The sequence below is a fragment of the Ornithodoros turicata genome, chromosome 1 (assembly GCF_037126465.1).
Source record: "Ornithodoros turicata isolate Travis chromosome 1, ASM3712646v1, whole genome shotgun sequence".
In the NCBI taxonomy this organism is placed as follows: Eukaryota; Metazoa; Arthropoda; class Arachnida; order Ixodida; family Argasidae; genus Ornithodoros; species Ornithodoros turicata.
This window is the reverse complement of record NC_088201.1, coordinates 206,257,046-206,277,783: the sequence shown is the minus strand read 5'-3', so window position 1 is coordinate 206,277,783 and position 20,738 is coordinate 206,257,046. Positions and strand designations below refer to the sequence as shown.

Below are 20,738 nucleotides of genomic sequence, written 5' to 3'. Positions count from 1 at the left end.
TGTTCGGCATGATGATTTCTACCGATGTGATAGCTCCTGAATATCCCTGTCAATTATCATAATTTGAGTAAATAAGACACGCTCTTCACGTTGGTAGGGAAAAAGTGACATTTGCTTTGCAAATTTCAAACTTAAGCTCCCAAAAATTTACATAATGAAAATTAGGTTACGTGACATGCACATCAGGAGGTGGCAAAACCCGGCAAGAACAATGGCGTTGACCGCATGGCTCTAGGTGGTGTAGTTTTTTTATTATAATTCAATGACACGTTTTCGGGGACACCCTGTATATTGCTCCAAAGAACACCTGCGCAAACACTCATTAAATAATTCTTATTGATGCAACGAATTCGCAGCACTTTGCTGTACATTGCAACACTCCTCGAATGCAACAGCTACCAATGTCCTGTCTTACTCGGGTCGTTTTCTTGATTGGACACGATTCATTATACCACACGCGTGAGGATACTATCTGTGAATAGATCTGTACCCGAAGGACGACATTACGACGTTAGCAGACAGACCCAAACCGAAACAAATCGGACAGGGAGCGCTGGGCTCCACGAGTGGCCACTTGTTCGCTGCCTCCGTTCGAAAAGTAGGACAGAGGTTCGGGTCCCTCTGTATTGCCTTACGGCCTAGGGGCAAATAAATAAGCGAATGAGTTCAAAGATCGCACCAGCAGCGTAACCGTCCACTTTTCCTCCTGGAAATCCTTTTACGGTGCTCTAGAGGGGGTGCTTTAGAGGAGCTTCATTAGCAGGAGCAGGAAGTGCCATATGCCACTACTCACTTTTTTTTTTTTGTTACAGTGACCATGAACTATAATGAGTAGGTTTCCGTGACGCTGTCGGCATCATGAGCTGAGTTTCGGGCGCAGAGACACACAAATTTCTCTGAAGGTGACTCATTAATGCTACTGCATCAACAATCAAGCTCTAGTAGAGCAGAGGAACCTGGGAAGTGCTGCCCGATCCCTTTCCCCCATTACTCACATGATCGAGCAAGCCAAGCGCCACTGCCAGTGAGTCACACATTGACGTGGACCTCGTCTTTTACAGTGTCTGTGAGGTAGTTGATGGATTTCCAGAGGGCATCCAGATCAAAGACCCTGTTGCACACTACGAGAGCTTTTATTAATAAGCTTAAGAAGGTTTATTTCTCTTCTATGTCTAGATCTTGTCACGTGAGCAGCTGCAGCTGAAAGAAAAATCAATCTGCACTTTATCGCAAGAGTGCCGGGAGGTGGGGGAAAGTGGCGCTCCCACTAAGTGTTCAGACTGCAGGTGGGACCGCCATTTTAATGCACTGTGTTCTTCCGTCCTATTCTTCTCTTGACCGTGTTGGTAACGAGGAAGCTGTCACTGGGACTGTTGCCATTCGACATCATCATACTGTACCACTCGCTGTCGTTCTAAAGATAAACAGACTCGCCCCAGACCTTTTTCGTCTGCATTCAGAGGCAAATATCAATCACCGTAACCCACTCGTTTCCTGCTGCAAATCCATTGTGTCTTGTGTCCCCATTTTTGGAGAGTGACATGTGCTTTGTAGGGCAAACTAGATTCCCTCAATAGGGAACAGAGTATGGCATTCCTTTTCCGCCCCGCACCGCCGTCCGGTGTCCTCGATTAGGCGATCCTGTCACGTGGTCTCTCCTTCCGAGAACGCGCCATCCATCCAAAACCGTTTTCCTCAGGTGCGAGCTGGCTCGACTGTGCGCTGTTCTCCACCAGCGAGGTTGGAGTCCCAATGCTGGGCGACGCCGGACCCAAAATGGCGGGCTTAGTGTCGTTACTCTGTTCCCTATTTAGTGATTCTAGGGCAAAGTTGTAGGCAGTGGCGTAGATAGACCACAAAAGTAGGGGGCGGACCTCGATGCAAAAACCCGATCTGCGCCGATGCTGGGTAAGCCCACACACTCACCCTGGTGCACACAGCGAGATGAGAAATGGAAATACAGAATATTTGAAAGTGTAATAATGCGTTCACGTATGGGGTGTCATGAGCTGTGAGGCCTCTTCACGAGATTTGAAGTAGCTAGAAAGCTAATTGTTTCAAAAGTAGTCAAGTATGCTGCCTCGATAGAGGCCGGTAGCGGCAAGAAGTTTTGCGATCGTGACGCTGTACCCCCGAGAACCTGTATCTCTAGGAAACTCGTTGGACACGTCCGCGAATGCAACAATTGCCAACTCATATTCCCCCTGGGGGGGTATCGTTGTGGAACATATTCCCCCGAAACTCTTATTCTTTGGGAAGAGGAAGCAATTCTTGCGAAGCCTGTTCAGGGAGTGAATTGAAATAGCCCACACGAGGGAATTGTGTCAGTAATTCATCATTTGTTCCTGCGCCTCCTCTCCGGAGGTTGTTGACTACATAAGGTCTGCTGTCCGTTACACGTTTTATCTCTCGTTAAACTTGTTGTATATTTGTATCTACCTCCGTTATTCATTGTGTGTTATTAACTGGTTTATCGGTATATACCACCGTTATTCATTGCTTACACTGAACATGTCATCAAGTTAATGTAATAAATTTTCTTTATACATATTCAACTTGTTGCTGTGTAACCAGAATTTGTCTATTCTCCTTGTCACGGGTTTAGTACGCAGTCATACACAAGCTTGCCTGCACTATTTACAGCACCTGTTTTTTACAGCATTTCCCTGTCTATCCCTACAGATCTTGTTTACTGAACTGAACGTTATCTTATGTCGTAAGGAAACGCCATGCCCGTCATCTCAATGTTGTTATCGAAATAGTAGCGAGGAAAATATTTTACTTTGCAACCGGATACTCATTTGTACCGTATGTGGCTCCTTCCTTGTACATTTTCTTTCATGTATACAAACGGTTCTTAACTTGCCTATCCTTCAACATTGAACTGGTCCCGCCCATGACGAGGTTATCCCCTGCTGTGTGGGAAAGACCGTCGAGTATAAAATCTAAGAACCTTCAAGAGCTCCCAGCGCGCTGCGTCTCTACTTTCTCACGTAACGAGCAGTCTGATAATGCTGTGCTATCCTACCTCACCGTACTCTGATTTTGGAAACCTGTACCGCACCTTATCCCAGGTCATCCCAGGTTATGCAAATTAAACAAAAACACAGTTCTTTGCAACTAATGTGAGCCTGCATTGAAAGTTTCATAGCGAAGAGGGTAACAGAAGCCGAGAAAATGGCAACCGCGAATATCGAAACTCATGCGACTCAGAATAGACGAGTTCAGAATACCCCAGAGTGCTTAGCGTCGCTTTGAACTGTGGGAATTTACTAATACGAAAGAAACGGGTGGTCTCCAAAGTGTTCCCATTTCTCCCGTACCGGTCCATTGTCCAGGACGTGTCAAGGTCAGCGAAAGCGAAATATGAAGGATTATTCTTCGTTCCCCCGCTTAGCAAGCGCCCAGGATGCAGTGCGTGCGCAAAGAGCACTGGGATTTTCTGAACTCGTCTATTCATATCAGGTTCCGGCAGTGGCTTATTTTTTTCCTCTTACTGCCTCTCCTCTACACCTCACAGATACAAAGAAACATGCAGCTCACAGCAGAAAATCTTTTACTGCACCGAAAAGTGTTGGGCAATTGCGTGGTGGTGACGGTGAAAGGGCTCGGCATTGCCGGCCCCACATATGTGGGGAACGTCACGACTGACGCCCTTGGGTAATGTGCGTCATGGACCGACTTCTAAGTGAACTGTGCCGACATATGTCTGAAAGCGTCCGACGAAAACCGATGAAAACCCCAGGCAGCACAGTCGGCATCGGGATTCGAACCTGGCTACCTCCCGGTTTCGACTGGGATATGACGTACAGCTAGCATGCAATTGAACTGCATTGGAAAAGATTATCGTTCATTTCTAAAGAAAAAAAAAGAACAAGAAGAGAGAAGAAAATGGCCACATGGTCGATAGGCTATCCCAGAGTCCTATGCGCAGGCCGACATATTGCTCCCTGTTGAAAAGAGGGCGCCGCACCTGTGTTTCCTTCCTCCGTGGTCTGGGTCAGGTCACGCCAACCTCTTTCCCGTAGTCGCTTGAGGACTACGTTGCTTGCGGACGTCACTCTGTGAACTATTTACATTTACGTCGCCCTCACTCTGCGACGCTGAATGAATGCAAGTAGCCGAGCCAACAATGCAAAGTGTAGCGCAACTTTATTTAAATTATACGTATTGTTTTTTACACGTCGAGTCGCCAAATATACGGGATGTCGTGAACTTTTCGGAGGTAATGCTGTAGGAGGTGCATGGACACACCACTTCTTGGTTTATCAATCTGTCTGCTCTTTGAATTCAGCAAGATTCCCAGCTAGGCAATTTTACCATCTGGCGAACCGGTTACCAAATAATATTTTTTCGGTTCACTTCCGGTTCGTACAAGGGGAAAGAAAAAATGTGTGCGGTTCCGGTTCGGTTCGACAAGAAAAAAAAAAACGTATTTTGTGCGGTTTTCAGCCATGGCTCAGTTCTGGTCTCGACCGCAGTTTCCGACACGCCCGAGACGGGAGAATCTTTTCGGAAGCTGACTTGGTACAGGAGAAGGGCCGTATGTACCACGTGGTTCGCTAACGAACCCCGACACTCTCTTCGAAACACAGTCACTTGACTTCGAAGCGCGAACTTCAAACGCACGACTTTACTGCGAGCATTATTCTCGAGCGGTTACCGCATGAGAGCTCCTCCGGATCAGGTGGGGGTGTTCACCACTTGCGCGCCGAAGCCACGTGACTGTCTTCCAATGAGTGGGCGATATCACCGAACCACGTGATCCTACCGCCCGTTCTCCTGTACTAAGAGAGCCTCCGAGAAGGTTATCTCCTATTCCTGTACCAAGACAGCCTCCGGAAGGTTCTCCCCTCTCGGGCGTGTCAGAAATACGAGCCATTGCGCCTGCAGTGTGAAAGAGCCACTTCTGCTGTGTTGAGTTGCGTTGCAGAGACAAGGGCCCCCACCAAGGATTACCCGTAGACTGTAAGTTAATTATTCCATTGATAATTTTGCAAGATGTTGGGCAAAAATATTTTTGGTTATGTGGTGCATCTTGTGGTCCGAATTAGTGATGCGTCAATTGCGAATGATTCGATCACAGTGAACGAATCACCTTCTGGTTCGCCTTTCGGCTGGTCCTGGCTACCATCGCCTTCCACTGGTTTTCATGCCTGGCTCCCGTTAGTCCAAAATGACTAAGACATTTTGAATGGCGAAGAACACATTTATTGATGCAATGTATTGACTCAAAAGCTCATATATCTACCGTGCGTACAGGACGTTTGGTTCGTCGAATAAACTGCAACCAAACCACAGTCTCCTTCCGCAAGCGACCGTGCCCCACGAGTGCGTGCGATTTCACAAATGAGCATTTTCTTTTCATGCCGGCGGTGCACCGAAGGTTACACAGTCACGGGAAATACTTGTGCCGTTACGAATCCTGTCTTCTTAGTCACTGTATTTGAAAGTTCGATTGCGCTCGACAGTGTTCTTGAGGCGTCAGCTCAACGCATCATTTCAGTTCCGAAACGGCTAGACCGTTCGTAGGTTGATACTTTATCGGGGTAGAGTACATGGCCAGAGTCACTATAACTCACGAGCAAACCCGCCAATACACTTGCTCTTTGATCGTTCTGGTCAACCAACATCGGCTAAACGCGGAGACGCTGCGATTAGAGATGTGCGCGGTTGCCGTTTTTGTCGGCGGCCGCGTTGGATCCATTTTGGGCCGGCGGCGGCGGTGTGAATCGGCGTTGCGGCAGCATCATCGCTGGCGGCGGCGTTCAGCGCAGATCGGCGGCGTGCTCATCCGGCCGTTAACATTGCATCCCATTAACGAGCAACATTGTAGCGACGAAGCAAGCGAGCTGGTGTCATACACCCAATGGTTCGAAATTGAAAGTGAACACCTCTAAAGGAGTTCCCTCAAATGCAACTATTTCACTGTCTTCATGTCTAACGAACTGTACCGTGAAGTCCAGCCCCGTTATGAGTTTCTAATACAGGGTGTTCAAAATTAAGCTTTCACTAGCACTTGATAAATAGACGAACAAAAGAAAACTGCTGCTATTTTTACTGTTCCTTGAGTAAGAAACAGGTGCCACATAATTAGCGGCACCTGTTTCTTACACAAGTAGCGTAAAGTTATCATCCGGTTTCGTGTCATCGCTGTGATTGCGTAGCGCTCGTGAAAGCTTAATTTTGAACACCCTGCGTGCACTGTCATGTAGTTTTACGCACCGTTGAATTGTTAGAGCCTGCATAAATGAGTTTCCAAGGGCGAATTTACCTTCAGTTTTGAGACCACGCCGTCCAGTTGGACATCCCCTCCTACATACCTTGCGAACCCTAATCCCACGCATTTAATGTCAGTGCTTCAATGTAACGACCTCTCCAGAATGATATATTGAAAGACAGCAACAAATTAGTGCAACTTGGATTTATTGAAGGTAGAATGGCAGGTAGTAAGAAATTGCAAACAGCAAATGCAAAACGTACACAAAACGTATTACGCAGAACTCATGCTCCAGATCACCCATGAGTGTACACAAAATACAGGGGTCCCATTGAGTCGCACAATATACTCATGCATACTTGCAGTGCATACTTCTATGGGCAGTTGTATGCACCCACCCGCGACTAATGTCAACCCCACACCCTAAACCGCAGATTTGAAAAATCCATCGTAGCTCTTCACCAATAGAGAGAGGGCGTGGACAAGCTGGTTCATGATGACAAGGATGCAACGCGAGGCAGGGAAGCTCAGGGAAGTAAGGAGCTCTTCACATTCAATATCTCGTCTTCGCACATAAGTCAACGTCAAACTCAGCATCAAATCATTGCGCGTCACTCAACATTACTGTCACCATGACATCATTGCTCATAATTCAACATAAAATTCAAATTCACATCACATCATTACCCATCATTCAACATCACATCACATCATTGCCCATCATTCAACATGAAACTCAACCTCACATCACACCATTGAATAATTCAACATCAAACTCAACATCACATCATTGCCATTCATTCAGCATCAACAGTGGGCCACTATACAGCCTGTGCTACATTCCTGAACCAGAGTCGACACTCTTTGTCCAGCAGCGGGGCAGACTGTACGTGCCAATGGCATACAGAAAAACAGTTGGTGGCTAAAAGCGTAATAATTGAAAGACTGAACATGTAAATATTATAGATATCTCTATTTCTTCTGCAGTCTTCTGATGTCGGAACATTTTTTTTCCCGAAAGGTATAGTGTCGGACATCATAAATCGTTCCGTGGATAATGTAGACGTATGGGTGAATTGTATGCCCTACCTGTTTCGGAATAAATGCAAATCAGTAAGGAGGTCTGCAACGCACTTCAGCTTAACTTACTTGATCTCTTTCAACATCTCCACGACGTATCTGTTGATTTTCCCACGTCTCGTGCCTGTTGGTTCATCTGTGTTGTTCACCGAAATTAATCCGTCAAAATCGTCGGCAGTTAATCGTTTCCACATTAGTAACAGTGTCACTGGAGCATCACATGTGATATCCTCTCCCTGATGCTAAGTGATGATACAAGTTAACCAGTAGGGTAACGAGCACACTGAGACAACAGATAGAAGATAAGATAATATGAATCAATATAGCAAGAACCTCACTGCGCAGATAAAGTTATACATGCTAGGAATATTATCAAGCAAAAAGTGCACGAAACGTAGCACTACAGGCACACAACTAACCTTCAATTCACGAAGACCAACGGCTTCCGGAGGTATCTTCCAAGATACACACAGAAACAGATATCACTAGGAAGGCACAATAAACAGTCATCGCACCTGGGCACCAAAACCACGACGAAAGGCAATTCCCAAGCGAGAGCCATCTAAACATACGTCCGAACGCGTCCGACACGAAATTCGAATGAGCAGGGACGCGGGACGCACTCCAAGGACGCTGTCTGTATAACGGCTCTCCCCGCGCTATATCAAGAAAGCAGAAAGTCGCGCTAAGACGGGACCAAAGCTATCGCAAAGGGGATGTTTTCTCCGTCAAAGTAAGTCTCCGCGATCACATTCCTACGCCAACAACCCCAAGAACACACTGACCTCCAGAGAGTATCCGAAAGATGTCCCCGCAGGACAGTGAGGACAGCCTTGGGATGTCCCGAAAAGATCCTCAATTAGTCAGAAAAGTGTTAGAATGAGACTCCGCAGTCAATCCTCCAATGGTCCCTAGGATGTCCACTAGGTACTCGGCCAGTACGGTGTCAGGAGCAAAAAAGGATATCCTTATCCACCCTATTCAGCACTTTTATATGGACACCCATGCAGCTTTACGAGGCTGTATAGTAGTTGTGCTTGTATGCAGACCCATGCAATGAGATAGTACTCTCATGAACAGTATTTTATTGCATGTGAAACAGACGGAATCCTTACAAAGTGATGAAAGCTTTTCAGGAGGCAGGCAGTATCCAACACCAACCTGTATCACAGACTAGTGATGGGCAAGTCAGTTCATTTTTGTGAACTAATTCATTTAGTTCAGTTCACTCCACTGAACTGTCTAAAAGAATAGTTCATTCGTTCACCTGTTCGCAATTAAACACAATCAAGTAATATAGTCCCAAACTTTAAAGTGGCTCGACCAAGAGAGATACAACAAAATGATCTTGCAATTCAGTTTTCCAAAGGTTCGAGAACATCAACATAGCAAACGTAATCATTTAGGTCGCTTTTTTATTTTGCTTTAATTTTCTACGTATATTTTTAACGAGAAAAGTAATGCACAGATCAATATGCAAGGTGCCGTCGTCGTTCAATATTACAATCGTGTATTTCTGATCACTTACGTCTGTTTGCTGCGAACTTGAGAACACAGAAGTGTGATAGAGTAACCGCAGTTTCAACTCATTTCATTGAAATGCATGAGAGAGCTTGAAGAAAAGTACAACGTAGCATTGTGGAGGAAAAATTGGGAAGCTTGCAGTGTATTGCCGCAAAAATAGCGTGCCCGCTCCAGGGTATGCCAGTCACACAAGCAGTCAGCCAGAAGTCAGAACATAACGGCGCCACTAGCAGTCCACAATTGCGAAAAGGAGCTCAGAGCGATCTCAGCGCAATCAGTTCTAAATGATCTACTCTTGTTCAGCGTTCGCCGTTCATATAGTTCACTTGCCCAGAGTACTTCAATCCATACGGCGTTCAAAGCCGCTCTGCTGGCTCTCCATCCCCCGTGGACGAGTAACAGTTCTGACAGGGGCTGCGAGTACTTCCAAACGACCCGCGGCATCGTTTAGTTCTTCAGTTCATCCAGTTCTCTTCCTTCACACCTTCACACAGTCCACTCGAAGCTCTCCCTCCCCGCGCTTTTTCTTAAGCGCATGCGCTGTGGACTAGCACCTCCTCTGACGGCCAACGGCAGACCCTGCGAGTGCTTCAAAACGTCCCGCGGCATCGTTTAGTTCTTCAGTTCATCCAGTTCTCTTCCTTCACACCTTCACCCCGTCACACAGTCCACTCGAAGCTCTCCCTCCCCGCGCTTTTTCTTACGCGTATGCGCTGTGGACTAGCACCTTCTCTGACGGCCAACGGCAGACCCTGCGAGTGCTTCAAAACGTCCCGCGGCATCGTTTAGTTCTTTAGTTCATCCAGTTCTCTTCCTTCACACCTTCACTAAGTCCACTTGAAGCCCTGCCTCGCCGCACCGCCCGCGCTCTTCCTTAAGCGCATGCGCTGTGGACGAGCAGCAGGCTCTGCGAGTCCTTCAGAACGACTCGCGACGTCGTTTAGTTCTTTAGTTCATCCAGTTCTCTTCCTTCACACAGTCCACTTCAGCGCAGCGTCACAGCCACTCAAGGCCACAGCGTATGCGCCGTGGTCTCCCGCCCTTTCTTCATGCGCGCATGTGCTTTGTTAGCTTTTCAAAACGTTCGTTAGATGGCGCAGATGTCACACTTGAAAGCGTATGCGTTGTGGGTGTCGAGGCCCAATGAACTGAATTGAGGAACTAATGTTTTGGTTGTTGTTGAACTAGTTCGTTCAGTTCACCCGAATGACTAGTTCAGTTTGAAGGGTTCGTCCACGAACGACACATCACTATCACAGACATGCGCAGTATATATAGTACTGCAATTCAGCAATCTATTATACAAGTAGAATATCAACATATCAAAGAGCAGGATATGTTAAAGTTATCACAAGTAAAAATGAGCTACAGTTGCAGCACAGTGACTGAAATGCTTGCATGCTTGCTGAAATGCACAGTGACTGAAGGCTAAAAATACAACGTAAGCCTATACAATGGGCACTTGCATGGTCGTCAGAAAACCCAAACAATGCAATGAAAGCTCTTCAAGAGGCAGGCGCTATAAACCAACAACCTGTATCACAAACATGTGCAGAATATATAGTACTGCAATTTAGCAATATATCATATTAGTAGGATATCGACACATACAAGGGCAGGACATGTTCCGCTATCAAAGTTATCACAGGTAAAAAAATGACCTTGTTACAGCTCAGTGACTGAAACGCTTAAAAAGCTAAAAATACAGCATAAGCTTATGCAATGGGCACTTGCATGTCCATCAGAAAACACACGACAATGCTTTTGTCTGAACAAACTGGGTGGGACACGATAAACAGTACCTATTTCTGTGTAAACACCTAGTAAAATGCAAAAGATTTCTAAAGTATCAAGAGCAATACCACCCATAGCAACTCACGATGAAAGCACTAATGCTGTGAAATGATGCATGTGTTGCATCGAACTGTTGCAGACTCGTGACTGCCACTTGCGAAGAAAACAATGATCCATGCTCCCCGTAGTACTTTGTGTCATTTCACATTTGCAGCAGTGTAAAAAAAAAAACACTTTTGCTGTGCTGCAGCAAACATACTGACTAGATATGCAGTGTATGTCCTGTACTGCACTTGCCACTGTTAAACCAACGCTCTAATTCTGTGGCCTTTCTCCGAAAAGCAGCCGACTAGCAGGTGGCAGTATAAAGGACACATAAATTGTCCCATTGGGGTTGGAAAATGTTCTAGCACTGTAGAATTCCTTACTAATATAGCAAGAGAGGCTCGCACTAGCACAGAGAATTGAGTATCTTGCACCTCTCCTATACTGTACCTGCTCGCTGCCTATACCAGCACCTATTCTCAGAGTGTGCCACATACATACAGTGGTGGACAAAAGTTTATGGAACACGCTCCGGCGCATTCCTTCCTCAGAGTGACATGCTAGAGCAAATGGTACCCCTCAGACTTGCAGACATGTGCCTGGGTAACCCAGTCACCTGTTTGCAAGTCCATATACGATAGCATTAGCTGCTAGCGTGTCACTCTGAGGAAGGAATGCGCCTGAGCGTGTTCCATAAACTTTTGTCCACCGCTGTACAAGGAGATGCTCCAGATAGGAAGATCTCTGCACTTGTGCCAGCTAGGTTTTTTACGTGTGCCTGAAAGAAGCAGTACCGTGGCAGCACTTGTCTAGACCAACAGTGATAATCGAACTGTACACCCAGTTTCCAGTGTCGTATAGCAGTTGGATACTTTTTGGAAAGAGGCCATAGAAATGACAGGTAGGTTAACAGTGGTAAGCACAGTACAGTCACCAAGAAATATTTAGGCTCTCAAACACCCTTCAAAACACTTGCCAGCATTTAATAAATACTGAGTTGGTTGCGTTAGGTGAAAACCACATAATGTTGCTCAGAGTTGAGCAGCTTGACCATCAGTTTTTGTTTTGACCATCAGTTTAACATAGCTCAGCATTTCAGGCCTCAACACTCATGATAACAATCATCTGGTAAGGCGGGAGTTCGGCCACGGCTACGAACTCACGTGAAGGTCGATATGGCGTATCGATGACCTTGATGATATCACATATTAGTGCACTCACTGGATAACACCACAATTATAAACAGAGCGGGTGTGACATCTGGTGAGTGATTTAACATGCAGTATGATCGAGCTCACCGATGCGCCATGTCGACCTTCATGTGAGTTTGTAGCCGTGGCTGAACTCGCGCTTCATTAGATGATCGTGATCATGAGGCCTGAAATGCTGACCTATATTGTCCAACTAAGTAAGTAATATGAAATTACTGCTGTAACAGTCAGTCCCAAAGAAAGACACCAACGGCACGCATAGAAATGCCCCTTGGAAGTACCTCTCAAGTGACCTGCATGTCGCCTCTCATGTAAAAAGTCTTAATGCACAATGTGACTGTTTCCCAATGGGGTCCTGCAAGAGAAAAGAGGACCAGTCACCAACATGGAAATGGCGGTTGCATTGAATCCTTGGCTGCCTTGGCTGTGTGATTTCTTGTGGTTGACCCTTCTAGGGTCTACTGGCAGCTTGGATACTTTTTTCAGAAGTCTTTCTTGCCCATGTCGAAGCCAGGTTTGCACGACTTTCTCCACCTCGGCCGCCGTTGAAGTGCTAGGAGGGCTGGTAATAACACCTGTTCAACACAAGAACACTGACTTAGGAGCATGTATTAGGGGACTCACATAAGCCACGCAGTTCATAAAGTTAAACGCAAAAGCTGGAATCACACGTGTTTCTTGAGGAGGCGGCGCTGCACGCTCTGAGACTGCGAGACAGCAGTCGCGCAGCGTTCCCCGGAAGTTTTCGAGAAGTACTCCGTGCTGCATCTTACCAGCGCTGTTCCACAAACGCTTTTTAATCCAGCCAATCAGAGCGCTTGGATGGATGGAAGTGACTTAGTTTTGGCGCCGGCATGCTTCCCGATACCGCGGTGGGATCTTTTGTCATGTGTGTGTGTGTTTGGTGCTACCGTGTGAGTACAGCCTTTGTCACTAATACCTGTTTGTGGTCTGAACTGTCAACGATGAGCTGGGAATTTGCGAAAACCATGGAATAGACAAAAATGAATGCAACTTCTATGTGACCGTGTGTTTGTACTATGGCATAGTTAAGGTCCTTCCTTTTCCGCGATTCTGCAAAAGTTCGCAGAATGGTGTGACAGCCGCGGAATATGAGGCTCTGCGCAGAATTTTGCAGAAACCGCGTGCTTAACTCAGTTTATGCACGAGATGAACGGAGTTTGCTCGCACTGGGTCGGCTTCCGTTACAGCGTAGGTGTGCCAACCGGATAAGGCCACCAGGCCGTGGTATGGCCCCATCTGTGCGCTGGAACAGCCCTCTAACGTATTGGGATTCTGGAGTGGAATGCCAACGCTGACCCCTGCTTTGGTCTCCATAGATGTCAAGTACCTATGTGTGACATTAAACTCTGTACATGCAGAGAGGTCACTTAGTACAATTTGATAGTCAGTGAGAAATGTCACTCCCTCTCAGAAGAAAGTACAGTGTACCTTGTTATCCTAAGTCACAACAGTTTTTGGAGTTGTAACCGTGTTGCTCAGAGCTAACAGAGGGCATTCTCTGTCTGGATTAGGGCTATTTTCCTTTTACCGTGGAAAAATGCAGAATTCATAGTTCCCTGCTGCGGAATTCAGGATTTGCCGCAGCAGAAAAAGAAGGGCCTTAGGCATAGTAGTACGGTAAAATGCCTGCTGGCTTCACAAACATAGGTGTGACTGAACCAACTTACCCAGCATGACATTTGTGAATTCAAGGGTCTTGAATTTGCGTTTTCCTCCTGTTCCTGTCCAGTTGAAGCATACGGATACCTCATCGGGGATCAGGTGGTAAAGAATTCTTCGAACTCTGTCCCCTAGGTTGTTGCCTCCCAGTGAAGTCATGTATTTCCGCTGCAAATAAGTTGGTGAAGCCACATTCATTAGCGAAATACAGTGCATCAGTGTGATGATGGGTAACAATTCATACTTAAGGAACCAAAGAATGAACAAGACAAGACATAATGTCACACTTACAACCACTGACCATTCAAGAAGCATATGATGTCAATCCTTTTTTTCTTGTTCCTGACTAAGCCAAGTACTGTTATCTATCTGAATTTCCACCACCCAGCCCAAGCTATACTATATTCTTCTATCGACGGATAAAAATCCACACTGAAAATTCACTGGTGCATTGCCTGATGACTGACGCCACCTAACAAAGCAGCCTCCCATGTCTCCCTCTTTAACCATGTCTTTATGTACTGATTGCTGCGGCCCCAGTACGGCAGCATTAATACTCAAAACAGAGGCTGCTCTAAAATGACCCATTCCTTAGCTCATAACCGTGTTAGTCATGCAACCCCTAACCAATTAATATCATGCGGCAGTGATAAGGCAGGCACCAGGATGAAGAACTTTCTCAGTCCCTGACGTATCTTATCCTGAAGGCACTCGTTCTTACTGACTACCTTTTACTTTATTACGTGCAACCCATTCTACAGCACCAGCTATACCATGCTGTCATCATTCAATGCATATGGTAACATACCAACATTTCTTTTTTTCTGGTGACTGTTTGAGTTCCTCACTGAAGTTGACAAGACTTTCCAAGTCGGGAAACTGTCGTATGACCACACGCCCTTCTGAAGACTCCTCTCGCTGCTGCAGAGATGTAGAGATTGAATCGAGTTGCTCAGAGTGCTCTGAGAGGCGAAGTTGTATTAAGTTGAGGGAACGTAGGACTTTCTTCTCAAATGCTGTGGTAAGAGGAGAAATAGTGGGAGTTGTAATACACAACACAGAAGTAAGTACAAAGAGCTACAACCAGCTTTTAACCAGATGGCTCCAAAAATACAGCCTGGTGCAAAATGGCACATGAGTGGACATTGCTGTGATTATTAGGTTAAAATTGTGCTATCACAACAGTAGAGATACTGGTGAAGCATGCAATATGATACTTCAATTTTACATGCCTACTTCTTGTGAGTGACATTTCATACCGTTACTAGTTACTTAATAGAATTATGATTCTCTCTGCATTGAAAACATTGGCATTGTTCCAAAAATCAGGAACAGCGGGAAGCAACATACCACTGTTGAGCTGTATGCTTGCCAAATTGACAGGCTTGTTTGACTGTTTCTGTTGTCCCTCAGCTGTAAAAAAGCAGTAGCAGTCGGTCGTAATTAAAGAAACAAAACAAGTGACGAACCAAACAAATATGCGCTTGCCATAAAGCCACTGAATAAAACAATACCTGTAGTAATTCTTGGTTCGATCCCTTCTTCGTTATGACGAGTCTGCTGAGTGTTCCGCTGAAGTAAGGGTGCTGATCTCTCATAACAGTTGCCTGGCCAATAGCTGGTTCTTGATGGTAGTGCTAAATTAAATCATTCTTTATACATATTAGTTAGTCCATGAGATACGATTGGTGTGCTAAGAACTGCGGAAATCTGGTCAAGTTGGTACATACTACAAAAGCAACACATTTACGTACACAGACGGGACAGGTACAGGAGGCACACACACCAAGCCTTGGTGTGTGTGTGCCTCATCTACATGTCCTCTCTATACGTGCATATTCCTTTTGTAATTGATATGCTGCCAGTCACTATACCAGCATTTGATTAATGTTACTCTATAGTTTGTAGCAATCACTGGCACAACGCACAACACTGGCACAACACACATCACTGGCACAACACAGAGAGTTAAGTGGGGTAGGGCTATGTCCAACGTTTACGAAGTAGTCTCTGGCGTACCACAGGGGTCAGTCCTGGGCCCTTTGTTGTTTTTGATCTACATAAATGACCTGCCAAATTCAATACAATCCAGCATTAGGTTTTATGCTGATGATATCGTCCTTTACCGTCCAATTAGAGATAACTTCGATCATTTAATTTTGCAGTCTGATTTAACGAACATTAAAAGTTTGTGTACTGTATGGCAGATGGAGGTTAATGTAGAAAAAAGTAAATTTATGACCTTCTCCAGGGCGAAGACGCAATACTGTAATACCTACGTATTTGGTGATTGTAATCTGGAGAGGGTCATGATATATAAGTACCTGGGGGTTCATCTGACTCATAACTTGTCGTGGTCACATCACATTAATGAAATCCCTCACAAAGCAACTCATACTCTGGGGTTTCTACGACGTGTATTGCGCTTGGCATCTACAGATGTTAGATTAATGGCCTACAACAGTTTGGTCCGAAGTAAATTGGAATATGCGTCCATTATTTGGAATCCCTCCCAGAAGTATTTCATTGAACAAATCGAGGCCGTCCAAAATAAGGCAGTCCGTTTCATCTTTAAAAAATATGACTGGACCAGCATTACTGAATTCAAGCAATCAAATTGCATCCCACTTCTTGCTAACAGAAGGAAGGTTAAAAGGCTGGTGAACATTTTTCGGCTTTTCCTCAATTGCTCTTCGTATATTGAACCAGCCCACCACTTATCGGCCCGTCTTGACCACCATCACAAGCTTAAGACGACATTTGGCATGACAGACTATTTTTATAATTCCCCCCTTCCGACAGGCATCCGTGATTGGAATTCTTTGCCTGAAGAGGTTGTCATGAATAATAACATTGATACTTTTACTAGGGCCTGTGAGAGATTGTACTTAGAGTAGGTAATAGCTTTATGGTTGTGCTTTCTTGTGATTGTCGTGTTTTTTTTTATATGTATCATTTTCTTATTGTTTCCCCCCTTATGTAATGCCATAGCAATGGCACTTAAGGTATATAAATAAATAAATAAATAAAACGCTATTTCACATTCTGTGACAAATTATACATCATGTAACACTATTACATTCACCTCCTCCTGTGCAAGAACTGAAGCCTGCAACCACTGAGAGTTGCCCAAACTTATAAAATTATTCTTGCCTTCTTACCGGAGAGGCATCTGTTTGAGATAATGTGTTGCCTACCTTCAAGGAGGAAGTAGCACTAAATACAATCAAGTAGTCTGTGGGATGATCTCAAATTCTGATACAAATATGACAACCGTGCATGAATGTTTCATCATTGACTCCAAAACTGCATATCTGTAACCTCCTGCATGTTGCTTGCACAGTATCACATTTGGAAACAGTGTGCATCTTTCACAGCCTGTAATTGCAGTTGTACAACCATCAACCAGTGAACATACCGAGATGTGTTTCAGTTGCTGAAGGCGATGGCACTGAAACCGATGGCACTGAATGTGCATAATCCGAAGCTGAATGATGGAACGACTCTGAAATATGAGAGCCGTGACCACAAGAATCAGTACCCCTTGTTACGGCACCTATTTTACCTTATTATGCAGCAGTAAAATGTTGAATGAGGCTACATTAAAGATAACATACACTCTGTGTTTGGACATGCCTACATTACTGCTAATAACTACAAAACTCCACAATGGTCATGCCAGGTGAGCGCAAAAAACGAGAACAAGAACAGACAAGGATGAGCACTTACGTCCAGTTCTCTCTTCGATAGTGCTACTTACGGGGTGCTGACATATGTGGGGTACAATCTACTGATTTCTTGAGCCTCGGTAATTTCTCTGGTGCGTGTGTCATGATGCATCCCTACTATACAGCTATCAGGCAGCACAGGTTGGCATTTCCATGCACTACAATGATGAGCCAGCCATCCCCATTTTTGTTAACATTGTTTTGATGCTCACGTAATCTGTCATTGATGCGTCTTCCTGTCTGTCAAATGTACATCTTGCCACACAAAAGAGGAATTTTATAAATGATGTCTTTGCACCGTATAGTCATTGAAAACATGACTCATACACTTGACCCCGCGCCCACACAAGAATCTCTCTCCGCGCACGAATGTAGTGCGACGTTGCCAAGTGGCGACTGGGGGCAGAGAGAGAGAGCCAGCACTACATCGTGAAGCGGGGGTGTCGTGCAAAGGCTGGTAGCTAATCACAGGAGCCTTCCACGGATTATTGAGTGTGTTACGAAGGCAAAAGTAAGCAATGCCTCATTTCACCAGTTTTGAGTGGCTAGAACGATACGGGGGGAAGAGGCTTGTTAGCTCGACGCAGGTACTCCCAACTGGTGTATTCCCTATGAAATGTGAGTTGATATCCAGAAATTCTATGCGACAGTTCTCCGGTGCTTCATGAGTCACCATTAGTGTTCCAAGGCAAGCATTAACCATGTCTAGGACATGGTTCACTTGTGACTGCACACCATCACCCTTAAGAAAATTCTGTAATCATTGACAAAACGAAATGTCTTAACGACACGACAAGTGACAAGTTTCTATCCAATCTGACCAATAAGAGATCACTTCTCTGCACTCTAAATCCGACACCCGATATGTACCGCATGAAAGAGGACCCGCACCTGGGCCAGGCGGTACACATGAGGTGCAGTCCTCAACCAGCAGGTACAGTCCGCGACCACTGCGAAATTCAAACGGTACAAGGGCTCCGAGACCCATCCGTACCGGCTAGGTACCTTTTAAGCGCGATCTATAGCAGCTGTACCTCATGTGTACCGCGTGTTTCCGGCGCATGAGTACGAACGCCTTCTCACGATATCCATGCGCTGCAAAAATATTTCGTGTGATTCCGAATACCAGTCTACAAATTCCCTTATGCAGCAGTGCCGTAATGGATGAGCACTATCATTCTGTCAAAGAAGTGCAATAACTAGAACCCATGACCGTGAGGGATCGCATGTTTGGAAGAATTCGTTTCTTGCAACCGCTGCAAATCAGTTTGGTTTGAAACGTCGGGGAGCGAGGACGAGTCTGCTCGGTCTTCGAAGAAATTCGTTCGACGCGTTCAAGATTGAAGTCATTTAAGGTGCGTATTATATCTCTGAAGTAATTATTCGTCTTCACGACGCATTTTCGTTCATCTTCGCTCTGATTCCCAGTGGTCCTGATCACCGGCAGGCTGGACACAACGACTGGGGGACGGAGACAACGAACTTTGTGCTTCATGCACGAACGTTGATGCGTGAATTAGAGGAGCCGAGAGTGCATTTTACACCTGGATTACACAAGCAAGTAGGCATGTTTTTCAGGCAAGCTATTTCGGTTGTCGGATTTTTTTTACATTGTATTTTCTCCTAGGTTACGTCAAGCGATGTCGTAAATGGGTGAGTCAATCGTCTACTGTGGTTGGTGTTACGTCCTGCGGAAGAAACGGAAGTTGGGGAAGAACAGCTATCCAAAGGTGTGGAAGAGATAAAGAAGCGTGACCACAGAGCAGCTGCAGTGGTGAAGGAGAGACGCAGTGGTCATCGTTCATCCATATACGTTGTGCCCCGTGTGTTCGGCGTTTGTGCATCATGACAATGCACGCTCGCGATGGACAAGCATCAATCCTGAAATGGATATAATTTTCGAATAAAGGTATTTGTTTGTTATATTTATCGTGCAGCGTAGCTTCCTGGGGCTGTTAATATATCGTGGAGGAGGGGAACCACCCCGACGGGTAGGCCTAAATCGCTGCGCGCTATCCGTTACATGTACCGCATGTGAGGCCGCATGTACCTCTTAATTTTAAGAGGTACATTTTTTAAAAAATGTACCTCTTGGCCAAGCGGTACTTAACCGTTACATATGCGTTACCTGATTTAGAGTGTGGTGCGTGACACACAGTCAGAGGAGTTATCGAAGCTGAGGAAGTTGGTAAACTGGTCACACATGTGTCAGCCCAAATCAATAGCGCTATCGACTGGCTTTCGAATTTCTAATAAATGTTCAGTTGGAAGATAGCTCTCATCCATGTCTGGTTTTGTCCTCATCTCTTTGCATTCATCTGGTATCAATGTGTGCCAACTAGGCCAATGATCCACCTTGCTATAATGGTAACTCCCTTCATGTTACTTGTTCAGTATCACGTTTGGGGACACCAATGATGTAGTTGAAGAGCATCTTTAAAAGGTCAGATGCAACTACCCGAAAGTACAGCCTGCAATTATAGTAATACAACCATCAACCCATGAACATACCGAGATGTTTTTCAGTTGCTGAAGGCGATGGCACTGAAGGCGCATAATCCGAAGCCGAATGACGGAATGAGCCTGAAATATAGGAGCAGCGACCACAACAATCAGGACTTCTTGGCCACAGCATCTATTTTATCTCATTATGTAGGAGTAAAATGATCAAGAATTGGGCAACATTAAAAATAATATACTCTGTGTTTCAACGTGACATTACTAGTCTTGTGACTAAAAAAAACTCCATAACTGTAACCCCTGAATGTTGCTTGTTCAGTATCACGTTTGGGAACAGCAATGATGTAGTTGAAGAGCATCTTTAACAGGTCAGATGCAACTACCCTAAAGTACAGGGTGGGTGCTATAAAAGGGCAGTCACATTTTCGCGCGCGGCGCGATACCTACTTGGTGGACAGACTTCCGCTACCACAGAGTGCATAGTTTGTGCCAGAAAAGCCCCCGAAAAAATCGTGGTTACCAGGCATGCATAACAAATTAAATACGACCACGCAAACGTTTCCTCCTCATGCATTTCCTATGCGCTATACCGATGTAAATACGGCGGTCTGACACTAGTTGAGTGCAGCTTCTGCCTAGGGGCGCAAAAGCGAAAACAAACTCGTGTCGGCTAGCGCCCCTAGGCGGATGCTCTACGCAACAATTTGCAGACCGCCGTGTTCACATCGGTATAGCGCATAGAAAATGTATGATGACGAAAGTTTGCGTGGTCGTATTTAATTTGTAATGCAGAGCCCGGTAACCACGATTTTTTCGGATGCTTTTCTGGCACAAATTATGCACTGAAGTCTGTCCGTCAAGTAGGTATCGCGCCACGTGCGAAAATGTGACTGACCCTTTATAGCACCCACCCTGTATACAGCCTGCAATTGTAGTCCTACAACCACCACCTAGTGAGCATACCGAAATGTCTTTCAGTTGCTGAAGGCGCAT

The 20,738-nt window shown here is 45.4% G+C and overlaps 1 protein-coding gene and 2 long non-coding RNA genes across 4 annotated transcripts in view; 1 reads left to right on the top strand and 2 right to left on the bottom strand.

Moving 5' to 3' along the window:
- The first annotated feature begins 4,838 nt into the window (after window positions 1-4,838).
- The window catches only part of LOC135378996 (caspase-3-like), a 198,593-nt gene continuing 182,693 nt past the window's right edge, over window positions 4,839-20,738 (top strand). For both annotated transcript variants that reach the window (XM_064612221.1, XM_064612220.1), the window contains exon 1: window positions 4,839-4,968. The gene's annotated coding sequence lies outside the window, so the exon portion shown is untranslated. The remainder of the gene's footprint in view (window positions 4,969-20,738) is intronic.
- LOC135375755 (uncharacterized) lies at window positions 6,627-7,877 on the bottom strand. Its single transcript, XR_010417378.1, has 3 exons — window positions 7,720-7,877; window positions 7,370-7,436; window positions 6,627-7,309 (listed from the first exon to the last, which is right to left on the bottom strand). It is a non-coding gene; the product is annotated as an uncharacterized LOC135375755 (long non-coding RNA).
- On the bottom strand, window positions 12,038-14,563 carry LOC135375753 (uncharacterized). Its single transcript, XR_010417377.1, has 3 exons — window positions 14,366-14,563; window positions 13,566-13,725; window positions 12,038-12,449 (listed from the first exon to the last, which is right to left on the bottom strand). It is a non-coding gene; the product is annotated as an uncharacterized LOC135375753 (long non-coding RNA).